Below are 8,863 nucleotides of genomic sequence, written 5' to 3'. Positions count from 1 at the left end.
TCAGTGGGCCATTTGTTGACTTGCAAAGTTAATGCACAGGCAAAATCATGGCAGGTCATACCGAGAGGGGCAGACGACCCCTCCTTTACAGTTCAGCACTTTCTGCTCAGCCCGAGATTTGGCCAGGCCTGGGTTCCAGAATGTAAAGGCAGACATCTGCAAGCCATGCCCTAAATTCCAGGTGAGGTGTGTCTGTGCCACATGGGCTAAGGCTTAACTGGCACCTTCCTGGTCTCCATCTACAGACACCAAGGTTAACCACACCCTCCACTTGCTGCCTCAGGGCCTTGAAGTCTTCAGTGATTGCATTACTTATTCTTTCTACATCTTTCTCCCCCACTAGACCGTAACATCTTGGGGGCAGAGATCATGACCGGCTCATCTATCTCTCTATCCCAGAGCTCCAGAAATATATGTGCTATAAACCGAGCTAATTTGGGGCTGGGAGCAGAAGACTAACCAATCTGTGTCATTCCAGTTGAAATGCTACCTTGTCCAGGAATAGTTTCTTGATTTTCCCAGGAGGAAGAACTTCTAAGGTGAGACCTTCCCCTAAGCCATGGGTAGCAGGAGCACTTTCCACCTTGTGTACTTGATCCCCTTAAATATGCTGAAGAATACTCAAAGGAGAGGGTCTTGCCCAATTGTTTTTGCATTTTCAGTGCCTAGAACAGGGTTTTGCATACAGGAAATAGAACATGGATGGATGGATGGATGGATGGATGGATAAATAGTTGATGAAAAAGTAAGAAGGCAGGCAGACGATGGGATAGGCATTTGGTTGAGTGGTGATTTAGTAGTTAAGTGGATAGACAGATGGATTTATGGACGAGTTGGAAGATAGACAGATGGATGGATGGAACAAGGGTTTGATGGCTGCATGTTTGGATGTGAGAGAGTGAGCAGGCCAAAGATGAGTGGATGGGGGGGTGCAAGGTTGAGTGGGTAGGTTGATGGTTTGGATGGTGAGTTAAGTGTATATTGGGTGGGTGGTGAAGATCTGGATGGGTAATCCATGTGGTATGATAGAGTGGCTGGCTGGTGGGGTAATGGTTGCATAAAGACACAAAGTGTCTTTTCACCTTCCAATGTTATGCTCAGACTCCTAAGTAAAACAGTTCCTTTGTACTCCTTTTTTCCAGATCCTACTTTTAAGTCCTCCTTCCTCTCCCACTCTCTTCCATCCTCCCAAGCAGGAGCTCTAAGATGCCAGATGGAAGCTTCCCAGGAAGTTCAGCTCCAGTCCCTGCCTGTATGCTGAGTACTCCACATTGTGCAGAGATTTAATACTTAACTCCAGCCTCTCCCCACTCCTTACCTGCCTGAGGAGGTAGAGGCAGCGATTTGCATATTTGTTAAATATCTCTTAGCAGGATCCACAAGCCGCATTGCTACATCCCGCTCCCAGAGCCTTCCTGCTGGCAGACAAGACCGTGTGCGATCAGCGCTGCATCACAGCCTGTTAAATAGCTGTTCCAGGGCCCAGGAGGCTAGGAGGGAGCCAGGGGCCATGGGGAGGGTGGGGAAGGCAAAGGCCATGCAGCAAAGAAGGGCCTAGAGGCCTGGCATGCGGCTGTCTCACACTTGCTTAATAGTGGGGGCTTCTGTCCATGGCCCAGGCAGAAAGGGCTCTGGGGGCATCTGTTTCAGACCCCTGCCTCCATGTGGGCACCCTGGAAATCAGCCCTTCCCTTAGAAAATTCCTAGAGGAGGACATTTTGAAGCATCTTTATTTTGTGTTTCTTCTGCTGCTTGGCTTATTTGGAAATTCTTCCTAGTGTCTAAACAGAAGTGTGCCTGCCTTTGCACAAGCCCCATTCTGGTAGGCTGTCTTAGGTCAAAAGGGAAAACAAACATTTATAAGCATGGCTGGAGTGTCCTCCCCAAGGCAGAGTCATCCTATAAGGTCTGGCCCTAGATCTAAATCTCCAGGACCTTGGGCATCAGTCCCTCTTCTGTCTATAAAGGTGCTCTCGAGGGTAGAAACTCGGTCTTTCTGGGGACCAGGAGCTCCCTGCTCTAAACTGGGATGAACCTGCCCTCTTCCACTGGGCTCCCTGACTCTTCTTCCTGTCTCCTCTCACAGTTCCTAGATCAGGGTTCAAATCCAAGAATATAGTTTCTAGAGTCAAACTAGCCAGATGCTAATCTCTGCCCCACCTGTTACTAGCTGGGTGGCCTTAGGTAAGTGATAGAACCTCTCAGCCTCAGTTTTGTCATCTGTAAAATGCAGACGATGACAACACCCACCTCCTGAGGTTATTATGCAGAGTAAGTACAATGAAGGGCTTTCGGGCTTAGCATAGTACCTGGTTCTGATGTAGACATTGAGAAGATGTTGTTTGTTATTGCTACAGGATCCCAGAAAGTTCTAGGTGCAAAGTGTGGCTGGTGGCCCACCTGCCTTTCCTAGGGCGCGAGAAAGAGTGGAGGGGTTCCTATCTATTCTGTCTGCTGACTGTGCTGAGCTTGTCTCCTCACAACAACCCTGCACAGTAATTACTTCAAACACTCCTATTTTACACATGCAAAAACTCAGTCCCAGGGGGAGAAGGGAAATGCATGAGACCACATGAGCTGGGAACCCACATCTCTCTTTATCTCTTCCCAGACAAGTTATGAGGGATCCCCTGCCCCAGGAACAGCCTGAGATCTCAAGAAGAGAAGAAGAGGAAACCCACAAACAAACAGCATTTCCAGCTTCATCTGCCCCCACCTCCCCCAGCCCTGGACTGGTGGGATCCAGAAGGAAGGGCCCAAACTGCAGCCTCATAAACCTTCCCGAAAGACCTCATAAACACCAGGCCTGGCTGGTGCCACGTCTGGTGCTGCAAAAAGCAAAATGTCTGGTTGTAAAGTAATCCTCATTAAAAAAAGGAGAGAAAAGAAAAAAAACCTATGTGATAAATACAGTAATGACCTCTAGGAAACAAGGAAAAGGAGCCCAAGTTCCTATGACTGCAAAGGGAAGCTGGGGCTTCAGCCCCAGCAGACACCACTCAAAAGGTACCAAGCTCAGGGAGCCTGGTGGCCCAAGCCAGGAGAGTGGCTGGGGGTGGCTGGGAGTGGAAAATGGAAATGAAGAATAGAGCTGCTGCTGCTGCTGCTGGTGGTGATGGAGATGGTGATGGTGATGGTGATGCTGGTGCTGATGGTGATAATAATGGTGATGGTGATGGTGATGGTGATAGTGATGCTGCTGCTGATATTGATAATGATGGTGATGCTGGTGATGGTAATGGTGGTGATGGTGATGGTGATGGTAATGGTGATCCTGGTGCTGCTGATAATGATGGTGATGCTGGTGATAGTGATGGTGGTGGTGATGGTGATGGTAATGGTGATGCTGCTGGGCTGGTGGTGATAGTGATGGTGCTGATGATGGTGATACTAGTGATAGTGATGGTGATGGCAATGATGATGCTGATGATGGTGGTGGTGATGCTGGTGATGCTAGTGATGGTGATGGTGCTGGTGGTGTGGTGGTGGTGATGGTGGTGATGCTGGTGATAGTGATGGTGATGGTGCTCGTGGTTGTGGTAATGGTGTTAGTGGTGGTGATGCTGGTGATGGTGCTAATAGTGACGGTGATGGTGATACTGATGATGGTGATGGTGCTGGTGGTGATGGTGATGATGCTGGTGGTGGTGATGCTGGTGATGGTGATGGTGCTGGTGGTGATGGTGCTGGTGCTGGTGGTAGTGATGATAATGGTGCTGGTTGTGATGCTGGTGATAGTGATGGTGCTGGTGCTGGTGGTGGTGATGCTGGTGACACTGATGATGATGGTGTTGGTGGTGATGGTGATGGTGCTGGTGGTGGTGATGCTGGTGATGGTGATGGTGCTGGTGGTGATGCTGGTGATGGTGGTGATGATGCTGGTGATGATGATGGTGCTGGTGGTGTGGTGGTGATGCTGGTGATAGTGATGGTGCTGGTGGTGATGGTGATGATGCTGGTGGTGGTGAAGCTGGTGATAGTGATGGTGATGGTTCTGGTGGTGGTGATGCTGGTGATAGTGACGGTGATGGTGCTGGTGGCACTGATTCTGGTAATGGTGCTGGTGGTGATGCTGGTGATAGTGATGGTGATGGTGCTGGTGGTGGTGATGCTGGTGATGGTGCTGGTGGGGATGGTGATGGTGCTAGTGGTAGTGGTGCTGATGATAGTGAAGGTGCTGGTGGTGATGGTGATGATGCTGCTTCTGGTGATGGTGATGGTGGTGGTGATACTGATGATGGTGATGATGCTGGTGGTGGTGATGCTGGTGATGGTGATGGTGGGGATGGTGATGGTGATGGTGCTAGTGGTAGAGGTGCTGGTGATAGTGATAGTGCTGGAGGTGATGGTGCTGTTGCTCGTGGTGGTGCTGGTGGTGATGGTGATGGTGTTGCTGTTGGTGATGGTGATGGTGGTGGTGATACTGATGATGGTGATGGTAATGGTGCTGGTGGTGATGGTGATGGTACTGGTGGTGGTGATGCTGATGATGGTAATGGTGATGGTACTGGTGGTGATAGTGATGGTGATGGTGCCGGTGGTGATGGTGATGGTGCTGGTGGTGGTGATGCTGGTGATGGTGATGTTGGGGATGGTGATGGTGCTGGTGGTAGTGGTGCTGGTGATAGTGATGGTGCTGGTGGTGATGGTGCTGTTGCTGTTGGTGCTGCTGCTGGTAATCGTGATGGTGATGGTGGTGGTGATACTGATGATGGTGATGGTGATGGTGGTGATGGTGATGGTGCTGGTGGTGGTGATGCTGGTGGTAGTGATGGTGATGGTACTGGTGGTGATAGTGATGGTGATGGTGCTGGGTGGTGATGGTGATGATGCTGGTGGTGGTGATGCTGGTGATGGTGATGGTACTGGTGGTGATAGTGATGGTGATGGTGCTGGTGATGGTGATGGTGGTGGTGATACTGATGATGGTGATGGTGCTGGTGGTAATGGTGATGGTGCTGCTGCTGGTGATGGTGATGGTGGTGGTGATGCTGGTGATAGTGATGGTACTGGTGGTGATGGTGATCGTGGTGGTGATACTGATGATGGTGACAGTGGTAATGGTAATGGAGCTGCTGGTGGTGATGCTGGTGATGGTGATGGTAATGGTGATTGTGCTGGTGATGGTGATGGTGGTGATGATACTGATCATGGTGATGGTGATTGTGCTGCTGGTGGTGATGCTGGTGATGGTGATGGCGTGGTGTTGATGGTGATACTGCTGGTGCATGTGCTGGTGATGGTGATGCTGGTGATAGTGATGATGTTGGTGGTGATGGCACTGCTGCTGATACTGATGGTGATGGTGATGGTGCTTGTGGTGGTAATGTTGGTGATAGTGATGATGACGGTGATGGTAATGGTGATGATGATGGTGATGGTGATGCCATGGTGTTGATGGTGATACTGCTGGTGCATGTGCTGGTGATGGTGCTGCTGGTGATAGTGATGATTTTGGTGGTGATGGCATTTCTGCTAGTACTGGTGGTGATGGTGATGGTGATGGTGATAGTGCTGGTGGTGATGGTGATGGTGATAGTGTTGGTGGTGATGGTGATGGTGATGACAGCACTGAAGTAGCTTCTGTGAGACCTACATTCATGTCCACTCCCTCGATGGCACCTCTTAACAGTCTCTAAGTTTCCAGGCTAGGAATCCTATTGTATAAATGTAGAAACTGAGGTCAAGGAGAGCAGGAACTCTCATCCAGAGTTCAGGCCTGCTGCCTGCTCTGTGACCCCACATTGCTGCTCTTGTGAGCCTGAGGAGAGATAGAGGCAGCCAGGCCCCCATGCTAAGGAATTGCCAAGGCTTGGGGGGTAGGCATGGCTATGGGATCTTAGGTGGGGGCCTGCACATCCTAGAGCCTCTGTTTGTCATCTGTACATTGGGGATGTTCACTCTGACCTCACCTGGGGAGGAGGAAATGAGCTAAGAGATGGACAGGGCCTGAGGGTCTGGCGTGAGCTAGGGGGTCTGTAATGAGACCTATGGAAACCCAGGGTGGGACACTTAGAATCAGGATGCAGTGAGGCACCCAGGCCCAGGGGACAGGGGGATGTTTTTGGGTGGGGACAGATGTTGCCAACTTAGTGCTGGCATTAACCACCTTTGCCATCTTCAGCCCCTGAACAAGGCAGCCCTGCTCAGCAGCGAGTCTCCCAACCCTGACAACTCACCCCCTTCCTTCCCTTGTTCAATCTTTCCATTCCCAGGCTTATCTCTTCCGTGAGTGCCTCTCCTTCTTCCTCTGCTGTCCCCTTGGCTTTTGTCTGCCAGGCTCTGGCTTCTCCATCTTTCTGCAGTGCTGACAATCTCCTTTGCTCTCTCTCCCCAGGTGTGGGAGACTGTTGTCCCTCCTGCTGTCAGAGGCTGGCTCTGCCTTTCCCCATTTAAGACAACACTGCCCCTGCCTCTCCTTGCTCTCTCTGGGGCCCTGTGGGGGACTTGGACTCTGCCCACATCCAGTCCCAGCCTTAGTTGCTTGGGGAAGCCTCTCTTTAGTCTCCAGCCCAAAGCCCTAGGAAGCTCCCTTTAAGTGAAGAGGGACTCCTGCCTCCCACACATCCCTTCATAGAGCCCCACCCCATCTACAGGGAGGGCTCAGTATGGAACTATCCCTGCTGCAGCACATCCACCCACCTTTTTACAAATCTGTCCCCCTCCCGTCTCCCAGCAGGACAGGGCCAAGGGACCACACCTTGCTATCTTCTTCTCTGCCCAGTGCAGGCACTTAGGAAGGCACGTTTGCATGCATGAGCCTCTCCGGGAAATGAGCCCCTGACATAAGGGCCTCCAAGGTGGAGACTGTGCCAGCCCTGCCCCTACACTCACCTCTGCCACTCCTTACCTCCTGCCCAGACTCAAAACAAGGGCAACAAAGCACAAAGCAATGTCCTCTCAAACCCCTGTCCCCCAAAACCCTGCCAAAGGATGCTGTGGAAAGGAGAGGGTCCTGCCCTGTGTGAGATGGGGTGGGAGGGGAGCTTACAGAAGCTTTTGTCTTATCACGTGTAACATGGAATCATAGAACTTACAGGGCTGCTGGGAGGCCCAAATGAGTTCATAAATATAAAGCATTTGCAGCAGTGCTTGGCACATTGTAAATAAGCTTAAGAGTATAATACAAGTGTTTGCTACTGCCTTTTCTTGTAGTGGTGGTGGTGTTACTGGTGGTGGTGGCAGTTGTTACTGGTGGTGGTGGTGTTACTGGTGGTGACGGCAATTGTTATTGGTGGTGATGGTGGTGGTGTTATTGGTGGTGGTGGTGGTGGTGTTATTGGTGGTGGTGTTATTGGTGGTGGTGTTGGTGGTAGTGGTGTTATTGGTGGTGATGGTGGTGGTGTTATTGGTGGTGGTGGTGGTGGTGGTGTTATTGGTGGTGGTAGTGGTGTCATTGGTGTGGTGATGGTAATGGTGTTATTGGTAGTGTTGGTGGTGTTATTGTTGGTGGTGGTGGTGTTATTGGTAATGATGATGGTGTTATTGGTAGTGATGATGGTGTTATTGGTGGTAGTGTTATTGGTGGTGGTAGTGGTGTTATTGGTGGTGGTGTTATTGGTTGTGATGGTGATGGTGTTATTGGTGGTGGTGGTGTTATTGGTGGTGGTGGTGGTGTTATTGGTGGTGGTGGTGTTATTGGTGGTGGTGGTGGTGTTATTGGTGGTGGTGGTGTTATTGGTGGTGGTGGTGGTGTTATTGGTGGTGATGCTGGTGGTGGTGTTATTGGTGGTGGTGGTGATGTTATTGTTGTTGTTGGTGTAATTGGTGGTGATGGTGGTGGTATTATTGGTGGCAGTAGCGTCTGTGTTATTGGTGGTGGTGGTGGTGTTATTGGTGGTATTATTCCAGCCTTCTTTCTGTCCCTAGACTCACTTCCAGTCTTAGCTTATTCTTTCCAACCCTGAAAATGCAGGATCTTCCACAAATGCAGAATCTTCACAGTGGGCTGATTTCTTTAAGGAACTGGGATAAAAATAACAATGTGAGTAACCATAGTGTGAGCAGGTGCTGTTTATTGAGTGGTTACTGCATGCCTGATGCTGCACCAGTGACCCTCTCAAATGGTCTCATGTCATCCACCCAGGAGCCACCACCATCCCCTCCCATTCCCAGGTAAAGACAGACCCAGAGAAGCACAGCGACTCTCCCGAGCCCACAGGGGAGCAGGGCTCTGGCTGAGCAGCATCTTCTGTCTGAACTCATGGAAGGATTCTGCTGCCTAGAGTCGTCGGGTGGTATTGGGCAAGTCACTTTCCCTTTATGGGCCTCAGTTTCCTCATCCATAAGATGAAGTGCCAGTGCCTGCAGGGCCTGGGGTGTGACAAAGGCCATGCTCCAGTTAAGCTTTGCTGACCAGGCTGAGGTTGAGGGCTCAAGTGTGACCTGCCTGGAGAAGGTTAGGTGCAGAAGCCCTGAGGGCTGCATGGACTGGCCTGGGGGCTGGGTCCTCTCCTCAAGGGGTGCCTGTATACATGCGAGGACCTACGTGATACACAGGGATGCTCATGTGGGTGCATGGCTGTAGTATGTACCTCCATCCCAACATTTGGAGGTGCAGAGATAATCGGCTTCAGTGTCGCTCCATTGTGGAGAGAACAAGGGGTTAGCGAGGCTGACCAGAAAGCCCCCGAGATCTGGATAGCATTGCCACCAGCTGGGTCCCTGGGCTCCTCAGGGTGTCTGAGAAGGGCAGAGGCAGACCAATGACAGAACCAGGGGCTCAGAACCCAGCAAATGCGGCCCCAGGCTCTGCAGATGGAGCAACTGAGGTCAAGAGCAGAGTGGGGCCTCTGACTTCCAGCCCAGTCCTGCCAGAGCCCCCACCCCCTCAGCGGCTCTAGTAATAGTAGTAATAAAAATC

The 8,863-nt window shown here is 51.1% G+C and overlaps 1 long non-coding RNA gene across 1 annotated transcript; it reads left to right on the top strand.

Annotated features, from left to right (window-relative positions):
* The first annotated feature begins 303 nt into the window (after positions 1–303).
* On the top strand, positions 304–3,075 carry LOC129060444 (uncharacterized). Its single transcript, XR_008527179.1, has 3 exons — positions 304–539; positions 1,143–1,330; positions 2,612–3,075. It is a non-coding gene; the product is annotated as an uncharacterized LOC129060444 (long non-coding RNA).
* Positions 3,076–8,863: the final 5,788 nt, after the last annotated feature.

This window comes from Pongo abelii, chromosome 1 (assembly GCF_028885655.2).
Source record: "Pongo abelii isolate AG06213 chromosome 1, NHGRI_mPonAbe1-v2.0_pri, whole genome shotgun sequence".
Lineage (NCBI taxonomy): Eukaryota > Metazoa > Chordata > Mammalia > Primates > Hominidae > Pongo > Pongo abelii.
Note: the sequence above shows the minus strand (reverse complement) of the source record. Positions and strands in the feature narration are given on the sequence as shown.